Here is a 21,977-nt window from a genome sequence, read left to right on the forward strand (position 1 = left end):
CTATCTATTGTACCAAGTAGACACAATCACTGAGCTTGTAATGTAGGCAGCAGTTGCTGAGTATAAGCCTGTTGAGGACAACAAGACTGCTTTTTCACCACTGAGTTCATAACAGATGTTGCGTAAGAATACATTAAGTGCCACTATTTGTACCAGGTTGTTGTTAGGATATGAAGTAACAGAACCAACTGTAACCATTTCACAACCAGAAGTAAAAGTCAAAATTAATATCTGGCTCTTACTATTGACATCACATATTTTTCAGCCACATTGGCTATGCAAGATTCTATACCGTTGGTGTACATGCCACCTTTTCTCCTTTACAATGATGCAGCCTATGATTGGGAGGCTTCTGAGAAGTCGATTTGACACCACTTCCTTACTTTGGGTGCCACTGCTGCTAATGTGTGCAAGGCTTTGTTCCTTTGTTGGATTTCCCCTTGGATTTTCTAGGTATTGTGCTCGTCAGTCCCTCTTCAAGAACCTGCATCACTCTCATTTGACGAAATGTGTAAATTTTTGTTCACTTATCATCATAAGCACACACATGTCATTGCAATATGTGTTGAGTTCTAGCATTGTCATAAACAGCTCCACCAGTCCTACTGGGCTTGCATGGCCTAATTACAGTCTCAGTCATGAATGTCCATTTGTTACTGATTTTCATAATGATTCCTTGTTATCATTACACTGCTGATAGATAATTAGCAGAGGCTTCATTTAAACATACTATCTATCTGTTGTCTACTGTATGACCAACATTGAAGAGTAAATCAGGTCTCATGTTTTGCTCATCAGTCCTGCCATTAATGGTTTCTATCAGGATCAGGTGAAATGGCCAAGTGCCACAGCCTATTAATATTATCTAAGATCTGTCTCCATTTTTACTTTTCTGTTTGGTGGGTGTATGCAATTATCAAATGCTGGCAGCTTATTGTTATTAGTACTTTGGAATTTAAATATAAGGTATTATAAGACCATTTTTGTTACTTTTCCTTTCCTGTCCACTGTGTCTCTAATACAATTAAGACCAACTTTCCTTACCCTCAAATAATTTTCCCCATTCCTCTCTGTCTTCTTATTTCAGGTAACTAACTATACAAACTTTTTTGAGTTATTAAATGAAAATGGAATAGTTTGAATGGCTGAAAACTGTATTTCCAAATGTAGTAGGATTGGCAGAAGGACATACTCATAAATGAGCTTTAAATTAAGAAAGGAGGCATGCTTATCAGTTGTGCTTGATATCACAATGTTCCTAAGGTATGTATCACAGCACAGCACAGAATTTTAACTTACTAAATATAATTAACACATTTATGTCAGTATTCTCAAGCCCAGTTATGAATGTTCATATTGCAGCAACTGACAATTAGATTCTTCCAAAATTTCAGAAATCACTAACTTCTTATGATATATTATTTATCACAAAATTTGAAACTAAATCTTACAAAATGTGAAGGTTTATCCTCTCTTTTTCTACTGTGAATTCATATTTAAATGATTTTTTTCAAAGGTGCTGGCCAATGAACAGGCATGTAAAAAAAATGTGGCAAAATTGAACTATAAATTTCATTGTTGACTAACAAAACCCCTCTCTTACACAAACAGAAAATTCAGTCTCCTGATGTAAGACTGACTGGAGTGTGAAGCAAGTTCAGGTGGGATGGGCAGTAAAAAAAGGGTAAGGTGTGGTGGAAAAACATAGGGAAAAAGGGGCAGAATACCAGGGGAAGAACACACAGTAACAGAAACAGAAATGGATAGAAAAGGTTCGAAGATAGGAGACAAATAAAAAAAAGGACCAATGTTGTGTGCAAAAGGGATAGGGTGGGTGTGGGGGATGGGCTGAGTGGAGCAGGAGCTGAAATGGGACGAGAAGAAGAGAGGAAATGAGAGGAAGAGCAAATGGGGTACAGGAACTAGCAGAGATTGAAGCTGGGAGGACTACATATACTTATTTGCTCACTGTGCTACACAGATTCCATCAAGGAGGAGAACCTTCAGGAATGGAGAGCAAGTTGAGGTATACATTAAAAAAGACAAGTAAATCATAAAAAAATTAATCAGCAGATTCCATCCATAATAAATTATTACTGAACTACATAATACTATTTTTGGTTATGCGAGCTAAATTTAACCTAGAAAATTTAAAAGAAAGTTATTTCTTAGGTAAATAAGATGCTGCTTCCTCAACTATATTAAACAGCTGCCACTTGTCTCCTTAATAATTACTTGATTACAATGATGTGTTTCAAAGAAAATATTTACTCACATCTGTAAATACAGATGTCTATTTCCAGTACACTAGTACTTGTCATGTAGTGGAAAGCAATTCCCAAAATCTTGTTTTATTTTACATTGAACTTTGTTGATTACTTCTGGCAACAGTGAATAACATCTTTCTAATCCCTAGACTTGGAGACGAAACCTATACGGACATAATTTTTGTGACTAGTACTGTGTTTTACCACTCAAAGTTGAGATGCAACTGATTTTTATTTTCAAAACAAAACAAAACAACCCATGAAGGAGTAAATGTGCTGGGAAGTTATTTTAAGAATTCCAAGATATTTCACAAGACCTCTGCAAGATGTCTGGGATCCACTCTACGTAATATTCTTATAGCTCTTGTCTGCTGAATAAATAATTAATTTATTCTATGTGCATTATACTAGAAGGTAATTCCATGAGAAACCAAAGAGTCAAAAAGTGCATAAGAAGGCAACAGTCTTGTCTTTAGGTCAACACAATGAGATATACTTCCATGAGGAAATAGAACACAATCCTTGATTACTTTATCTGTGAACTGATGACACTTTAAGTTATTATTCAATTGAGGCCCAGAACATTTCATGTACACTGTCTTATTTAGTTCATAACCATTAGTGTCTATTTCTGGTGCTAGTCAGACTTTATTGCTTCTTTGAAACTGCATAGCACAAATCTATTTTGTTATGAATTAGTTATACTGAATTATGGGAGAAAGAGAGGGCCAGAGGAAGATCGCATTCAGTAAAAGGTACACTGGAGGATACCACTGGACAAGAGGTAAAACATAAGTGAGAAGCTTCAGTCCTTTGTTTCCAGAGGAGGAAGGTGGCTGTATAGGAGACTGCGATGCTGATGTCATCACAAAATGGGTTTTAAGATGTTCTGTGAGAACTAATAAATGTGTATAAAGGCCATCCAGAAGGGCAAGAACTGTCGTTGTCAACCTTCGAGGTTGTGCAGTGTGGTCCACACCCATGACAAAGGGACAGGAGAAGCTACGGAGGAGATAAAGTGTTCCCACTCATTCCAATCAGGAGCTCTCTCTATGGGCCCCACCCAGCCACAGCAAGTGCTGTCTGGCATGATGACCTTTGCCAGGACTTCTGATGCTCCAGAATGACAAGCAACAACTCCTAAACATACATGGGGAGGCAACAGCTCAAGTATCAGAAATGTGATATCTGTGTTGTCAGAGGGCTCAGCCAGATTGGTGCATATCACTCTCACCCCATGGGCTGGTGACCTAGTGGAGCAAAGAGAAGCTATGGTGAAGAAAGAAGAGGGGAAGGAGGGGGGAGAGGTTTCCACACTGTATATGGTAGGGTGGGAGATCTTCCCCAAATGGCTCACCCTGCAGAGAGAAAATATAGAAGTGAGGGTCCAACCCCAAAGGGGGACCAGAAACATCAAACAGGAGGGATTATAAAGAAAAGGCAAGGGGACCAAAACTGGAAGGAATACAAGTAACCAGTTGGATAGCCAGATCGGCATAAGTACGAACACCAAGAGAAGGGAAGGAGGGGACAGAGGAGGAGGAGTGAGGATAGGGATAGAGTAGTATGGGGAAGAAAATGAAGTTAGGGAAGGAAGAATTGGTTACAATAGCTTGGGGCACCTTGTGTGCCACACACGAACTCATGAAAGAACCATGAGCCTCTTGGATGAAGCAGTTCCAAGTGTAATTTTGAGTTACACACAGTGAAAGTTTTGGAAAGGTCACACAATATGCCAACAGGATAATTTTTTAAACTTTCTGGCAGATTATAATTGTATGCTGGACCGGGAATTGAAGTTGGGACCATTGTCTGAAGTTTCAAAAATCACCCTGTTGGTAGTAGTAGTAGTAATAGTAGTAGTAGTAGTAGGAAGAATCACAGGTTGTTCAAAATATTGTTCTAGTGACAAAAAATTAATGTCTGTCTTTCTGTGTAATGAGTTAAAACACAAAGCATAAAATGTGTTCACCCCATCTAAGCACAGCAGAACCATATAAAGAGATGAATCATGCCTAGGGAAGGTAGGACACCAGATTGCCTTCATGCACTTCCCTCCTTCATAGGTCTGCAAACTGAAGGTCAAGCAGGAGACTGCCCACTCTGTCTACCCCATTACACTACAAGAAGCAACTACAGGGTGTTTCACATGGGCCCTCCACAGTGTGCCTTATGAATAATTGGCCACAATGTGTGCAGAAATGCCCGGGGAGTGTTTATTTTATGCAAAAAGCATTAACGCTGCATGGAATGCACATCTGAATTACTAATAACATGAATGCAGGTAATGTGTATGGACAGAATCTACATAAATCTCAGCACACTGTTCTTCTCTGCTTTGATTCTTAGTAAGTCTGTATGGCAGCTGTTGTATTCTTCTGGGAAAGACAACTTTCTCCACCAATAGCACTGCTTGTTTTCCAGTTTACAGACAGTCTATACCCTCTTCGAATTTTCTGTCTATTTGTCTTACATGAGTACACAAAATAATTATACTGAGTTCATGTTTATATAGTGAAGTGATTTTCAGTTTACTGAGTACTTATTTGCAGTTGTTAAGTGAGAAAGATCAACAAATGGCACCACCAACTTTCTACCACACTGAAGAGCCTTTTCCAAGAATAACTTACTGTCAGTATATATTCCATGATGCAGATTTCATTGTCTGTACTATCATTGTCTGAAATACTTTTGCAACATAATTGGTATCAAATGCGTCACCTCAGCTTCAACTCTCCCAAAATCTGAAGAGACCCTGAGGCTTCAGCTATCTCTCTCTGCAGCAGAAGTAGGTCACCCAGGTGTTATAAAATTTCAGATATTACAGCGTAAGTCAAGTAATGCATTGCAACAGATTAATGTTCTAAACTTGAACATTATCAGTCCCATTCCGTCTGACATATTCACATCCATCTTGGAAGATATACTGTGGATATGTGTTCAGTGGCTCCACTCAGTGCAGACCACTTTACAAGTGCCAGCAGTTCTTGAATGGGAAAGATTTATGCAGTCTACCAATAACACAGTGGCAAGAGAAGAGCGGTAACTTTTTGGTCATTCGTTAATTCTCTGCCAAGTGACTAATACATAATTACATGGCTTTACAATATGTTGTGCCACATTTACCAATTCAATCCCTTTCTCACCAAAAGTGCAAAGGTTACCGACAACGTCATACTTACAGATTAAACACATACATACATATTTTACATAGTAGCTCACTTAACAACTGAAAATAAATAATAATTAATAAACTGAAAATAACTCCACTATACAGCATGTTAATTTTAACTGAAGACATTGAAATATCTCAAAAACTACACATCAAATCAAAAACATCTTTGAAATCTTCAGCAGGAACCCCCATTTTTATTGCAGATTACGATTCTACAGAAAAATCTATATATGTTTTGTCTGAAGCATTTTCTTCAATTTGCCACAGATGACACTGTAATCAGAGGAATAGAAATGGGCACACAATCATCATTTATGACATGCTATTCAATGGCCCTTGAGTATCCAGTGGCATGTGATACCCCACCTCCATGCTCTGAGGATACGAGAGGTCAGTATTTCATAAATTATAATTGGAAACCTCATAACCTGCATTTAGACATGGGGATTCTCATTGAAGATTTCAAAGTTAACCCCCACCCCTACCACCCATTCATGGGATGGGATGGCAGGTCGAGTGTGGTATCATTGGATGCCATCCTGTGAGACAAACAAATTGGAACTATAACTTTCCTTGATACGACCTGTAGTTTTTGAGGTACTTCAATGTCTTTAGTTAGAATGTGCATCCTGATAAATACGTGCTCAGTGAAGTCGTTTTGTTTACTCACATAAGAGAACTGGGGGGGGGGGGGGGGATATGCTTGGGAGATATAGTCTGTATGTAAACTGAAAAGTGATCAGTGTTAATGGTGGGAGAAGTTGTCTTTCATGGACACTACAGCTGCCCTCCAGGATGGCTAAGAATCAATTTCTTGTGTATCAGTGTGCAGAGATTTATGTGTATTCTGTCCAAATGCGTTGCCTTCATCAGTGTTATTAGTAAACTATATCTGCATTCCATGTAGTATTAACATATTTTGTGCAAAATGAACACTCCATGGGTATGCCTGTGCACTGTCACTAGTGATTCATGAGGCATACTGTGGATGGTCTGTATAGCTTTTTGAAACACACTATAGTTGCTTCACCTGATGTACTTTGGTAGACAAAGTGGGGAATCTGGTGATCAACCTTCAGTTTGTGGACCTATGAAGGAGGGAAGTGCAAGAAACACAACCTGATGACCTACTTTCCCTTGCACTTCTACATCACATAAACCCCCTTCCCTCCTGCGCCATTCATCCTGCTACATCCCCAGAACACAATTTGTCCCCCACTATGGTTGTACTGCACTTAAGATGTGGTACTTATATTTAATATTTGTTTTTAACCCATTACATTTAAATAAACACATTAATTTTATACAGTTGAACAATATTTTGAGAAATCTGTGATTTTTCTACCCTGAATATGGAAACTATTAGTCATAGAGGAAAAATGAATAGGACCTTTTCTGTAACAAATTTAATTTAATTTAATTTGTTCTGGGAAACAGTGACACTAGAAACTGTAGTTTTTCAATTATTCAAGAAAAACACGAAAAAGTGTCCTTTATACCCACTCCCACTCCAATGCTGGTACCACACTGGTCAAGATTTTTAGTGTACTATTCAGGACACTCCCTCCTAGGATTGTGCAAAAATTTGCAACTAAAAAATTAGTCTCCCGTAATCTACCTTTTTTGGTCTTCGTTGAATGCGTTATTTATATAATTTTTTAAACTCTTGGCATATTTAGCTAATCCTGTATAAAACAAGAGCAACAAAAGTATAACATCAGATATGGTAATTAAACAAGCATAACAGTTCAAAAAATGGAAGTTGTTCTAGGTGGGTTGGAGTTTTAATTACTAATAACATCTTGATTAATTACTTTTCAGAATATATGAACTAATTCTTGGAAATAATGAAAATAGAGCTACCCAATGAACTTGGTATTTTGTAAATAAACGGTTATTAGCTCATACCATTGATACAATCACTTGATATTTGAACTAATTTTAATTATGCACTTCTCTTTTTTGGAAAATTACATACACCAGGAAAATTAGCAGCACTCAAATGAGAAACCAAAGAGTTGTGTGTTATAATAAATCACTACCTAGATGGTAATTCTGACAATGAACTTTCTGCAGTGGCAACACTGGTTCCTGTCAGATCAATGAAGTTAAGCACTATCGAGCATGGCTAGCTCTTGGATGGGTGACCGTCTGGGTCTGCGAAGTGCTGTTGGCATGCTGAGTGCTTTCAGCCCTTATGAAGCTAACTGAGGAGATACTTCATTGAGAAATAGTGGCTCTCATCACAATAACTGACAGCAGCTGGGAGAGCAGTGTGCTGACTACATGCCTCTCCATATCTGCGTCAAATTATGTTTATGGAGTTATGGTCAGTTGGTACCACTGGACCTTCAAAGCCTGCTTGGATGGAGTCAGTCAATCAGTGAGATAGGAGTTTTGGCATTTCAAGTAAATCAGGTACCAGGTTATGTCTGCTGCATCTAAAAAACAGTAGAGGAGCAATTCCACCTTGTTACATTTCACATTCAATTCATATATCAGACGGAAGTTACTATTTGTATTGCTACACTCTCCTTGGTAGAATGTTGGAGCCAATACTTGGGGCCTGTGGAGATGAAGCTGACAGTGCCCATTCAGTAAGATTGATGAACATATCTGTCCTCTGGCCAACCAGTGATGTGTATATCCTACCCCCCCCCCCCCCCTTCCAAGCCCCCCCCCCCCCCCCCCCCCCCCTCAGATGAAGCTTATGGCGAGGTGGATGGGGGATGGGCTGATGAGAAGGATGTCTTTATTTGGTGATTGTCTTCTTTCCTTCTTTGGTTCTAACATTCTTAATCTTTCCTCACTTGGTGTTCCATTCTATCTCCCCTCTTTCCATATTCAAATGTTCCCTTCAGCAAACCATTCTACTTTCTGATGTAGCCAAAACTATTATCACAGGTCTGCTCAAGTTGAAGTATTGTCCAAATAGCTTCTGTTTGAGGCATTTTATTTATGATACAAAAGCTGAAACAGAAGGGATTTTTTTTTAATGGGGAGTGAGAGAGAGAATAATGGCCAACTTAGTTTTCAAGTCCTACTTGAAAAGGGAAAACTCAAAATTATTACCCTATTTTATTTCTCATACCACTGTAAAGATGAATAAAATTGATATTTGTGTCATGACATTGAGAAAAAGCTGCAAGCATTAAAACTGATTAAAGTTACAGGACCTGATGGAATCTCTGTCACAGTCTACACCAGATTTGCAACTGAGTTAGTCCTTCTTTTAAGGGGCACTGATGACCATGCTGTTGAGTGTCCCATCACCTCTTTTAACCACAACATATTTAAGATCTCTCAAACAAAAAGCTGTGTCCTATGGATGAAAGAAAACATGCCTCAGCCACCTACAAGAAGGGGATCAGAAGTGATTCACAAAACTACCATCCAATATCTTTGACATCCATTTGTTATCAGATCTTAGAACACATTCTGAGCTCAAATGTAATGTGATATCTTGAAGAGAATGACCTCCTCCACAGCAGTCAACATGGATTCTCAAAACATCAATCATGTGAAACCCAATTTTGTATCTTGAAGAGAATGACTTCCTCCATGTCAGTCAACACGGATTCTCAAAACATCAATCACGTGAAATCCAACTTGACTTATCCTCACAAGAAATGGTGAAAACGTGGACCAAGCAATGAAATGGAAGCAGTGTTTCTTGATTTCTGAAAGGCATTTGACTCACAATGGTGCATTTCCAACTTGGTGAAACTTGCTGGGTATTTAGAGGGGGGGGGGGGGGGGGAATAATGCTATGTGAATGTTTTATTTGTGCCCAATTTCAACTTTAACACCTGGGAAGGTAATTTGGCATATTGTTCCTTGGGGTAATCCCAACATACCTCATAAAAGCATCTAAATACTCATTATTATTCTAATTATTTATTTTGCTTGTGTTTGTTTCTTGTTTTAAAGAGTTATTTTTACATTTTACATTAACAGCTATTTCGTTTTTTACTTCACTGTTTCACATGTGTGTATTTTATTAATTGAAAATAATAAGTAATACATTATTACAATATAAAATCATTATAGTAATCATTATCTGTAAAGAAATGGATAAAACGTAACATTTTCTTACACCATGCACATGAAATGAATGAAATTTCTTCACATACTGTGCACTGGGGAGAACACAGAACAAAATAAAATTCAGTGTGATTACAAATTGTCATGATGATCCTCTAAATATCTTGATTTGTATTGAGCATATTTCAGTATACTGGTAAGCCTTGGTGAAGAGAATGGGTTTATGTACTAGTGACTGAAACTTGATTATAGTTTTTCTCAAGAGGAGATTCACATGATAATCACTAAACAGAACTACATATGAAAGTCTTCTCATAAACTTGTTCCAACATCAAAAGTCATACACATCCCAAGTTGTATGTCTGCCATTGAGCCCTTTGGGATCACCAGATGAACAATTTCCTTGTCATCAGGTACAGTGCTCTAAACAGTTCTTTCACACTGACCACCCCAATAATCCAACAGTAATACAGATTTTTCTCCCTCACTAGAAAAGAAAACATCTTTAAAATATCTTTTGACCTGGTCATGTGTTTGTTTACCAGTTTTCATACCTGTCACAAGGACATTTGGGATTTCAAAAAGAGATTCTTGAATTCTTGGTACAAACTCACCATTAGGTTCCCTTAAAATTATGAAAAGATTGATGTTCAGCATTAAAAAACCATTTTGAGCCCAGTACCCAAGGACGAGAAAGTTGGCTGCATGGAGTAGCTGTGTAGTATGAGGTGCCTTGACACGGTTTGCGCAGCTCCTCCATCAGAAGTTCGAGTCCTTAGTTTAAGGTAGATTAAGTAGTGTGTAAGCCTAGGGACTGATGACCTTAGCAGTTTGGTCCAATAAACTTACCACAAATTTCCAAGAAAGTTGTTCAACCACTGATCCCAAAGGGCTCAATGGCACAGATATAGTGAAGCAGCAGATATTACTTCTGACATTGGAAGAACTTTGCGAGAAGATTTTCAGATATAGTTCTGTTGAATAAATAAAATTGCAGTCTCCATTTGAGAAAGAACACAATCAAGCTGCAGTCACTAATATGTACTCAACTGAATTATATCTGATATCAATCTGAATGTTTGTAGAAAATCTTGCTGAATTTTGTTTCATATTGTTTTTCCCATGGTGCATATTAGTTGCAGAAATTTTGTTCATTTTATGTGTATTGTGTAAGAAAAATGATGTTTTAATCATTTCTTTAAAGATAATCATTATTTTAATAATTTTTTATCATAATAATGCGTTACTTATTATTTTCAATTAGATAAATACATGTACTTGAAACACTAAAAAAAATATCCATTAATAGGTCTTGCATCTAAGTCTATTACATGGGTATGAGCTATGAGGTAAGGGACTGGGAGCAGGGGTTCTGTAAGGATGGACGAGTATATTGTGTAGGTTTGGTGGACGGCAGAATATCACTGTAGGAAGGTGGGAAGGATAGTGAGCAAGAAAATTTCTCATTTCAGGAAACAACAAGAGGTAATCAAAACCCTGACAGAGAGTGTAATTCAGTTGCTCCAATCCCAGATGGTACTGAGTTATGAGGGAAATGCTCCTCTGTGGCCAGACTGTGGGACTTTGGGAGGTGGTGGGAGACTGGGAAGATAAAGCATGGAAGATTTGTTTTTGTACAAGGTTGGGAGGATAATTATGGTCAGTGAAGGCTTCAGTGAGACCCTCAGTATATTTTTAGAGGGACTGCTTGTCGCTGTAGATGCAATGACCATAGGTGGATAGGCTGTACAGAAGGGACTTCTTGGTGTGGAATTGGTGGCAACTGTTGAAGTGGAGGTATTGCTGGTGGTTAGTAGGTTTGATATCTCGAAAGGTGGCTTGTTGGGTTGAGTAGGACCGGGTGAAGCAAATGGGGGAGAAGTTGTTGATGTTCTGGAGAAATGTGGATAGGGTGTCCACACCTTCAATTGAGATAGCAAAGATGTCATAAATGAATCTGAACCAGGCATGAGGTTTAGGATTCTGGGTTTCTAGGAAGGATTCCTCAAATGGCCCATGGAAAGGTTGGCATAGGATGGAGCCATGCAGGTGCCCATAGCCATACCCTGGATTTGTTTGTAGGTAATGCCTTCAAAGGAAACGTAATTGTGGGTGAGGATATAGTTGGTTATGGTGAGTAGGAAGGAGGTTGTTGGTTTGGAATCCTTAAGGCATCTGGAAAGTTAGTGTTCAATAGTAGTAAGGCAATGGGCAGCAATAATGTTAATGTACAGGTAGATGGAATCAATAGTGATGAGCAGGGCATCGTGTCGTAAAGGGACAGGAACTGTGTAGAGTTGGTGGAGGAAATGGTTGGCATCTTTTATATAGGAGGGCAGGTTCCGGGTAATAGGTTGAAGGTGTTAGTCTACAAGAGCAGAGATTCTATCAGTAGGGGTGCAGCAGCTTGCCACAATGGGTCACCCTGGGTGGTTGTGTTTATGGACTTTGTAGGTGGTGGGAGTGCAGGGAGTGGTAGGGGTAAGTAGAGAGATGGACTCTGGGGAGAGGTTCTGGGATGGGTCTAATGATTTGAGTAGTGACTGGAGATCCTGCTGGATTACTGGAATGGGGTCACTGTGGCAAGTTTTGTAAGTTGAATTATCTGACAGCTGACATAGTCCTTCCGCCAAGTAATCCTTGAGGTTTAAAACAACCGTGGTGGAGCCTTTGTCTGCAGGTAGGATTATAAGGTCAGGATCAGTTTTTATATGGTGGACTGCGGCTCTTTCTGCAGATGTAAGGTTAGTTTGCATGTTGAGGGAGTTTGGGAATGATGGTGAGGCAAGGTTCAAGGTTAAGAAATTCTGGATAGTTAACAGTGGGTGGTTTGGAGGCAGTGGGGGTGGATCACGATTTGATAGAGGAGTGAACTGAGTTAGGCAAGGTTCAGTATTGGTATTTGGTTGAGTCTGATTGGTTTCAACTGTAGGACCGGGACTCCCGGGAGAAGGACAGAAGGTCTTCAACAAGTTCAGCATGACTGAATTTGGGAATGGGGCAAAAGGTGAGGCCTTTGGAAAGGATTTATATTTCTGTGAGACTAAGACTTCTGGAGGAAAGGTTCATGACTGTGTTGTGGGTCTGTTTAGGTTCTGAGTTCTGTGTGGAGGTGGGAGGGAGTTTTGGAGGGTGAGGTAAGTGTAGTAGGTCTGCGAGACAGGGTTTTCAGCTATTAGGGGACATGGGGGAGGTTTGGAGATTGTTATAGAGGTGGTGGAGTGGGAATAGGAAGTGAGCAGGATGGAGAGCTTTTTGAGGTGGCGTTGTGCATGTTGCTCAAGTTCCTGCAGGGCAAGAGTTTCAGTGTGTGTTATGGGTTCCAGGTATTTGGGATTACATAGCAGGAGAACTTTGCGTATGGGGATAAGTTACTGCAAGGAGGATTGGGTTTGGCTGATATGATTTTGCACCTACATCTACATCTACATCTACATCTACATCCATACTCCGCAAGCCACCTGACGGTGTGTGGCGGAGGGTACCCTGAGTACCTCTATCGGTTCTCCCTTCTATTCCAGTCTCGTATTGTTCATGGAAAAAAGGATTGTCGGTATGCTTCTGTGTGGGCTCTAATCTCTCTGATTTTATCCTCATGGTCTCTTCGCAAGATATACGTAGGAGGGAGCAATATACTGATTGACTCTACGGTGAAGGTATGTTCTCGAAACTTTAACAAAAGCCCGTACCGAGCTACTGAGCGTCTCTCCTGCAGAGTCTTCCACTGGAGTTTATCTATCATCTCCGTAATGCTTTTGCGATTACTAAATGATCCTGTAGCGAAGTGCGCTGCTCTCCGTTGGATCTTCTCTATCTCTTCTATCAACCCTATCTGGTGCGGATCCCACACTACTGAGCAGTATTCAAGCAGTGGGCGAACAAGTGTACTGTAACCTACTTCTTTTGTTTTCGGATTGCATTTCCTTAGGATTCTTCCAATGAATCTCAGTATGGCATCTGCTTTACCGACAATCAACTTTATATGATCATTCCATTTTAAATCACTCCTAATGCGTACTCACAGATAATTTATGGAATTAAATGCTTCCAGTTGCTCACCTGCTATTTTGTAGCTAAATGATATGGGATCTATCTTTCTACGTATTTGCAGCACATTACACTTGTCTACATTGAGATTCAATTGCCATTCTGTGCACCATGCATCAATTCGCTGCAGATCCTCCTGCATTTCAGTACAATTTTCCATTGTTGCAACCTCTCGATACACCACAGCATCATCTGCAAAAAGCCTCAGTGAACTTCCGATGTCATCCACCAGGATGTCCATGCAGGACAATGTTGTTGAGGGCTAAGGACTGGCGAAATCCGGACAGGTGGAGGTCATTGTGGAAGGAGGGTTGTCAACCAGAGATGGGTAATTTGTTGGTAAGGCCATTGGGGGGATTTCGAGAGACAAGCAACAACGCAGGAACAGTATGTGGGACAGGGATATGGCTTGGGATAAGGAAACTTTTCTGTATTGACATGGATGGAATGAGCCATGATCCATAGTGGTGTAAAAAATGCGAAAAATTACGTAAACTAGTAGAATTACGTCCGAAAAATTACGCACAAATACACTCAAATACCTGCGAAAAATCACGAAAAGGAAGAAATTGACGAAATGCATGCACAAAGGGAAAAAATGAGATGAAATCTGAGGAAGATAATGATAGTGGAAGCCGAAAACTCAATAAAATTGATGAGAAACTACAATGATCAAAGTAGAGAATAACTAATAATTCATAAATGTATGTATATTACTGTGGGTAGCAGGTTGAGGGCATATAAGCGTGAAGAAGGGGGACAACAATGTGACTGGATGAGATGGAGTTAGTGGGTGTGAACAGTGATAGAACGAAGAATGTGGGGAGGGGGGGGGGGGGGGGGGGAGATTCGTAGGTAGAGATACGAGATAGGAGATAGTGTGGAACTGGATAGTTGCGGAGGGGGGGGGAGGGGGGGGGGGGGACTGACACAGGGTGAGTGATTGCTTTGAAGGTACAGGTTTAATTATATCAGCGGGAGTAATGTGGGACATAAGATGCTACACCAACAATCAGTGTGGTCTTGCGGCTGTCTGTTGTGTGTGGCCGACATGGTTGATACAGTGTGGTTCATAAGCAGAATATGCAGTGCAGTCTGTAAGGCAACAAGAGAAACACAGGAATGAAAAGAAAGAAGGATAGACATTGCGTATAGTGATAGAAAGAAAAGTAGTAACAAAGGAAAATAGCACAGGGTTAGATTGAAGAAAAGCCGTCAGGCAAAAATCAAACAATGGAAAATCCAGGACGAAATGTAACAGTATTACAGAAGGAAAGTTGCTACTCACCATATAGCAGAGATGTTGAATCACGATAGCTACAACAAAAAGATTCACACTGTTATAGCTTTCAGCCATTAAGGCCTTTGTCAGCAATAGACACACATACACACATTCAGTCATGCAGACACAATTTGCACAAATGTCTGCAGTCTCAGACAACTGAAACCACAATGCAAGCAGCAGCACCAGTGCATGATGGGACTGGTGACTGGGTGGGGGTAAGGAAGAGGCTGGGGTGGGGAGGGAGAGGGATAGTATGGTGGGGGTGGTGGACAGTGAAGTGCTGCTGCAATTTAGATGGAGGGCAGGAGAGAAGATTTGGGGGAGGAGTAAGTATGGAGAGGAGAGAAATAAAAAGAAATTAAAAGACCAAATGTGGCAATGAAATGACAACTGTGCAGCGCTGGAATGGGAACAGGGAGGGGGCTAGATGGGTGAGGACAGTGACTAACGAAGGTTGAGGCAAGGAGGGTTACGGGAATGTAAGATGTATTGCAGGGAAAGTTCCCAACTGTGCAAATCAGAAAATTTGGTGTTTGTGAGAAGGATACATATGGCATGGACTGTGAAGCAGTCATTGAGATGAGGGATATCATCTTTGGCAGGGTGTTCAGCAACATGATGGCCCACTTGTTTTTTGGCCACAGTTTGTCAGTGGTCATTCATCTTGACAGACAGCTTGTTGGTTGTGATGCCTACATTGAATGCAGCACATTGGTTGCAGCTTAGCCTGTAAATCACATGACTGGTTTCACAGGTAGCCCTGCCTTTGATGGGATAGGTGATGTTAGCGACTGGGCTGGAGTAGGTGGTGGTAGCAGTATGTATGGGACAGGTCTTGCATCTACGTCTATTACGGGGGTATGAGCCAGTTCCTGAATTTACTGTCCTCCAGGAAGTGTGTGGCATGTGAATTATTCTTGGGACTGAGACCAGGCTGACACCTGAGATAGGAAGTTCTGGAATATTTAGTGAGGGTTGAAACGTGTATCGGAAAGACAGATTAGACACCGTAGGAGGTGGTGTCTTCATTGCAGTTGACAAAAATATTGTCTCTACTGAGGTCGAAGTAGAGTGTGATTGTGAAGTTATCTAGACACATTTAAGAGGGCTAGGAGAAATAAAGTTGATTGTTGGGTGTTATTATTGGCCACCAGGTTTCACCATGACAGTTCTAGAATCATTCAAAGGGAGTCTATACTCTGTATCACAGAAGTACATGGATCATGCTATATTAGTCGGAGGCGACTTCAGCCTACCTAGTGAATTACTTTTGAACACATTATCCAAAAAGTGTCTTGAGCAGCTAAATCGACAGCCAACGCATAATGGAAATATTTTAGATCTGGTAGCCACGAACAGACCAGACCTCATCGACGGTGTCAGTGTTGAGACAGGGATTAGTGATCATGATGTTGTCATTAGGACTATGGTTACAAAAGTTAAAAAGTCGGTCAAGAAGGCTAGGAAAGTATTCTTACTAGAAAGAGCAGATAAGCAGTTGTTTGCATTCCACTTAGTAAATGCATCGACTTCATTTACTTCTGGTATGATGGACATGGAAGAATTACGGGCAAATTTTAACCACATTGTAAATCATGCATTGGATAAGTATGTGCCAAAAAAGTGGGTTATAGACAGTAGAGCCTCACCATGGTTTAACAGCAAATTCGGAGAATGCTCAGGAAGCAAAGACAGTTGCACTCACGGTACAAGAAAGAGCGGGAGAATGAGGACAGGCAAAAGTTAAAAAGTTAGTAGAGATTCATGCTGCTGTAAAAAGAGTGATGCGCAAAGCATACAACCACTACCACCATTATACCTTAGCACAAGATCTTGCTGAAAACTCAAGGAAATTCTGGTCTTACATAAAATCGGTAAGTGGGTAGAGGGCTTCCATCCAGTCACTCACTGATTAGTCTGGCCTGGCAATGGAAGACAGCAAAACGAAAGCTGAAATTTTAAATTTAGCATTTGAGAAATCTTTCACACAGGAGGATTGTACAAACATACTGCCATTTGAGTCTCATACAGTTTCTCGTATGGAGGACATTGTGATAGACATCCCTGGGGTTGTGAAGCAGCTGAATGGGTTGAAAATAAATAAATCACCAGGTCCTGATGGGATTCCAATTCGGTTTTACAGAGAGTACTCTACTGCACTGGCTCCTTACTTAGCTTACATTTATTGCGAATCTCTTGCTCAACATAAAGTCCCATGCAACTGGAAAAAAGTGCAGGTGACACCTGTATATAAGAAGGGTAGAAGGATGGATCCTCAAAATTACAGACAAATATCCTTAACATCGGTTTGTTGTAGGATTCTCGAACATATTCTCAGTTCAAATATAATGATTTTCTTTGAGACAGAGAAGTTGCTGTCCATGCATCAGCACAGCTTTGGAAAGCATTGCTCCTGTGAAATGCAAGTCGCCCTTTTTTACATGATATCTTGCAAACCATGGATGAAGGGTATCAGACGGATGCCATATTCCTTGACTTCCGGAAAGTGTTTGACTCGGTGCCCCACTGCAGACTCTTAACTAATGTACAAGCAAATGGGATTGGTTCCCAAAGATGTGAGTGGCTCAAAGACTTCTTAAGTAATAGAACCCAGTATGTTGTCCTCGATGGTGAGTGTTCAATGGTGGTGAGGGTATCATCTGGAGTGCCCCAGGGAAGTGTGGTATGTCCGCTGTTGTTTTCTATCTACATAAATGATCTTTTGGATAGGGTGGATAGCAAGGTGTGGCTATTTGCTGATGATGCTGTGGTGTACGGGAAGGTGTCATCGTTGAGTGATTGTAGGAGGATACAAGATGACTTGGACAGGATTTGTGATTGGTGTAAAGAATGGCACCTAATTCTAAATATAGATAAATGTATATTAATGCAGATGAATAGGAAAAAGAATCCCATAATGTTTGAATACTCCATTAGTAGTGTAGCGCTTGACACAGTCATGTCGATTAAATATATGGGCATAACATTGCAGTGTGATATGAAGTGGGACAAGCATGTAACGCCAGTTGTGGGGAAGGCAGATAGTCGTCTTCAGTTTATTGGTAGAATTTCATCTGTGAAGGAGACCGCTTATAAAACACTAATACGACCTATTCTTGAGTACTGCTCGAGAGTCTGGGATCCCCATCAGGTTGGATTGAGGGAGGAAATAGAAGCAGTTCAGAGGCGGGCTGTTAGATTTGTTACTGATAGGTTTCATCATCAAGCGAGTGTTACGGAAATGCTTCAGGAACTTGGATGGCAGTCTCTGGAGAAAAGGAAGTGTTCTTTTTGTGAATCACTACTGAGTAAATTTAGAGAAGCAGTATTTCAGGCTGACTGCAGTACAATTTTACTGCCGCCAACTTATATTTCACGGAAAGACCTCTTGATAAGATAAGAGAGATTAGGGCTCATACACCGGCATGTAGGCAGTCATTTTTCCCTTGTTCTGTATGGGAGTGAAACAGGAAGAGGAGATGCTAGTTGTGATACGAGGTACCCTTCGCCATGCACCGGTGGATTGTGGAGTATGTATGTAGGTGTAGATGTAGATGTAGGTAAGGGATTGGGAGCAGGGGTTGTGTCGGCATGGATGAGTATATTGTGTAGGTTAGGTGGATGGCAGAATACCACTGTAGGAGGGGTGGGAAGGATAGTGGGCAGGACATTTCTCATTTCAGGGCACGATGAGAGATAATCAAAACCGTGGCAGAGAATGTAATTCAGTTGCTCCAGTCCTGGATGGTACTGAGTTACGAGGGGAATGGGAAGATAAGGCATGGTAAATTTGTTTCTGTACAAGGTTGGGAGGATAATTACTGTCAGTGAATGCTTCAGTGAGACTGTTGTGACTCACTGATCTTTCAAAGTGCTGCCGCACAGTTATGCGCGTCCTCTACATGAGGCGCTATCTGCCAGTCATGCAGCAGCAGCGCCACCTAAGCGGCCAGCCAGCCAGCGGCCGCTAGCCTCGGACTCAGTTATGATTTGACTGTTAAAGTGTACACATGTCTTACTCTGGTTACTTGATCTGTGACTTTCATATATTGTGTCTTCCTTGAAATATATTTGTTTAACTTGAAGTTAAAACAATTGGCAACGAGGATGGGATTTTCCTTTTCCATCATCGACCCACATGTTTCCATGGCTACTTTAGAGCAACTATTGCAAGGTCTCATAGAGCACCAAACGCTTCTCACAAATGCAATTCATGATCCCGCAGCATCAAATGCGGGGCGTCTCTCGTTGTTGTCTTTACCGCATTTTCCTCCTTACGACGAGAGCGTGGAAGACTAGTCTGATTACGAAAAATGTCTTTGACAGCACTTCTTGGCATTTCATGTCGCAGACGAACAAACCTGTAAGTCTCTGTTCCTTTCATGGATTTCACCTCAAATGTATCGATTGTTGTCGCAATTAGCTGCTTTGAAAGATCTTGCGTCTTTGTCCTTTGCTGAAATGTACTCACTTCTGTCCGTCTATTTTCAAAAGCAAACGCATGTGGTAGCCTCTCGTGTTGCCTTTTATTGTTGTCAAAAATAACCGAATCAATCCTACTGCGCTTGGGCTGCTGAACTTCACGGCCCCAGTGGAAAGTGTCAATTTGTTACTGAAGTTCAGAAAGAATCTTAGATCGATTCCATGGTACGGGATGCTATTATCCGATCGGTGCCCAACAAAGAAGCTAGGCAATGTGCCCTTCAGTTGGCAAATCTGACTCTAGATGAAGTCCTATCCATCGCTCAGTCTTTTGAAATTTCTCGGGCCACTGGAGTGCAAATAGAGGCATGGGGCGATGTCGGGGAAATACAAACTCTGTGCAATGTTGACGAAGCATGTGGTGTGTCACCGCCAGCTGACATGGTCGCAGTACGCTCCCAAGCGCAGCCTTGGCCTAACCATAAACAAACCTCTAAGAAACTGCAGCAAAAACCATATCAGCTTCCTTCATCTCCACGGTGATTTATGAAACATTCATGAGAAGATTGTCCACAACATTGGGCCACATGTCACAAATGCAAAAAAAAGGGTCATGAGCCATCCGTTTGCAAATTCGACCACATACATGATGTTCATGAACATGACGCTGATTCTGATTCTATGTTGTCTGTCAATTGTACTTCTTCCCTTTCAGGAAAGTTATTCCTCACTGTCCAAATACTTGGTCAAGATGTTCGCATGAAGGTGGATACTGGTTCTGCTGCCATTATCATCAATTCTCAGACATTTCTTCAGTTGGGTTTTCCATGTCACTAGGCAATGACGGGCTTACAATAAACAGAAGATTTCTCTCTTGGGACAATTTGATGCTGAGGTATCTTACAAATCTGTCGTTCGCACTGTTCCCATATTTGTGGTCGACCATAGTAACGTGGAGAATCTTATTGGTTTCAATGCCTTTTGCATTTTTGGGTTCTCCATAGATGACTCAGTCAATATCGTCTCTGATGCTATTCCTTATGCTCAATTGGATTCCTTGTCGATGACATTTTTGTCCCTTTTTTCTCCTGGGCTAGGCTGTGCAAACAACTTTGAAGCTCTCACGCTCAAACCCACTGCTCAGCCAAAGTTTTTTCAGGCTCGGCCCATTCCTGTGGCCCTTCATGATTGGGTAAAATGGGAGCTGGATTGTCTCACTGCTTCAGGGGGGTCTTGCTTCCTGTCACTATCAGTGAGTGGTCCTCTCCTGTCGTTGTCATTGTTAAGCCCAATGGTGATATTCATCTCTGTGGTGATTTCGAAGCCACTGTAAATGCTCCATGCCTCATCGACACTTACCCTATGCCCCGACCTGAAGAATTTTTCACTAAACTTGCTGTAGGCCAGTATTTTTCTAAACTTGATCTGTCAGAAGCTTATCATCAACTTCCTCTCGACGCTGCTTCCCGGCAGTTCCTGGTCCTTAAGAAGCCTTTCAGCCGCTATCAATACCAACAATTGCCATTTGGGGTTGCCAGTCCCCTGCTCTCTTTCAGCAATTCTTGGAACAATTATTGCTCATTGTCCCTGGGTGTATAAATTACCAGGACAACACTGTTGTCACTGGCTCCACTACTGACAAACATCTTCAGAATCTCCGCACGCTTTTTCATGTCTTACAGATTGCCAGTCTTAAGTGTAATCTTCAGAAATCAAAATTTTTTCAGGCATCTATCACGTACTTGGGGTTTCAACTCTCTCGGGATGGTATTCGTCCACTTCAGCAAACTTTTGCTGCGATCGATGCCCTTCCTCGCCCTACATCTGTTAAGGGACTGTTGGCCTTCTTGGGGAAAATAGCATACTATCACAAGTTTTTACCATCTGCTGCTTCGGTGGCTCAGATATTGCATCGCCTGTTGCATAAAAACGTGCCTTTTCACTGGTCCGCGTCATACGATGCGGCTTTCCAGAAATTGAAGACTATGCTGAAACAGGCCCCATGCCTGGCTACTTATCGACCTGGCCAACATCTTGTTCTTGCCACAGACACCTCTCAATAAGGGGTTGGTGCAGTCCTTGCACACCCACCGTTTTTCTGACAGTTATGAACAACCCATTGCTTATGCCTCAAAAACACTCATGGATCCCCAACAAAAGTATTCTCAAATTGAAAAAGAAGCTTTGGCCATTATTTATAAGTTTGGTGTTTTTCTCTATGGATCCAAATTTCATCTTGTTACAGATCACAGACCACTTGTTTCCTTGTTTCATCCCTCAATGTCACTTCCTGACAAGGCTGCACACCACCTCCAGTGTTGGGCTCCTTTCTTGTCTCATTTCAATTATGAGATTCATTTCTGGCCGACGGCTCAACATGCAAAAGCTTATGCACTGTCTCGCCTTACCATGGGTCCTGATCTAGCATTTGATAGGGACAAACTTTTGTGTTTCCACCTGGACGTTGCCGAGCAGCAGGTTGTGGACAGGTTCCCCATCACCAGGGACCAGCTGACGGCTGCTACAGGTTCTGACCCTACCCTCTCACGGGTTTTATGCTTTATTCAGAAGGGTTGGCCAGATCGTCCATCCACTAAGACTTCTGATTCATTGCAGAACTACTACGCTTTGCATTACCGCCTCATGGCTAGGGATGGTGTTATCCTCCTTTCCACCGAAAATCCTTTGCCGCGTGTTGTGGTACCTGTGTCTTTGCGTGCTTCAGTCTTGTGCCTCC

At 41.1% G+C, this 21,977-nt stretch overlaps 1 protein-coding gene across 2 annotated transcripts in view; it reads right to left on the reverse strand.

Moving 5' to 3' along the window:
• Nucleotides 1-21,977, reverse strand: part of LOC126266872 (2-amino-3-ketobutyrate coenzyme A ligase, mitochondrial-like) — a 220,656-nt gene that overhangs the window by 120,621 nt on the left and 78,058 nt on the right. The gene's annotated exons all lie outside the window — the stretch shown is intronic.

This window comes from Schistocerca gregaria, chromosome 4 (assembly GCF_023897955.1).
Source record: "Schistocerca gregaria isolate iqSchGreg1 chromosome 4, iqSchGreg1.2, whole genome shotgun sequence".
Classification (NCBI taxonomy): Eukaryota; Metazoa; Arthropoda; class Insecta; order Orthoptera; family Acrididae; genus Schistocerca; species Schistocerca gregaria.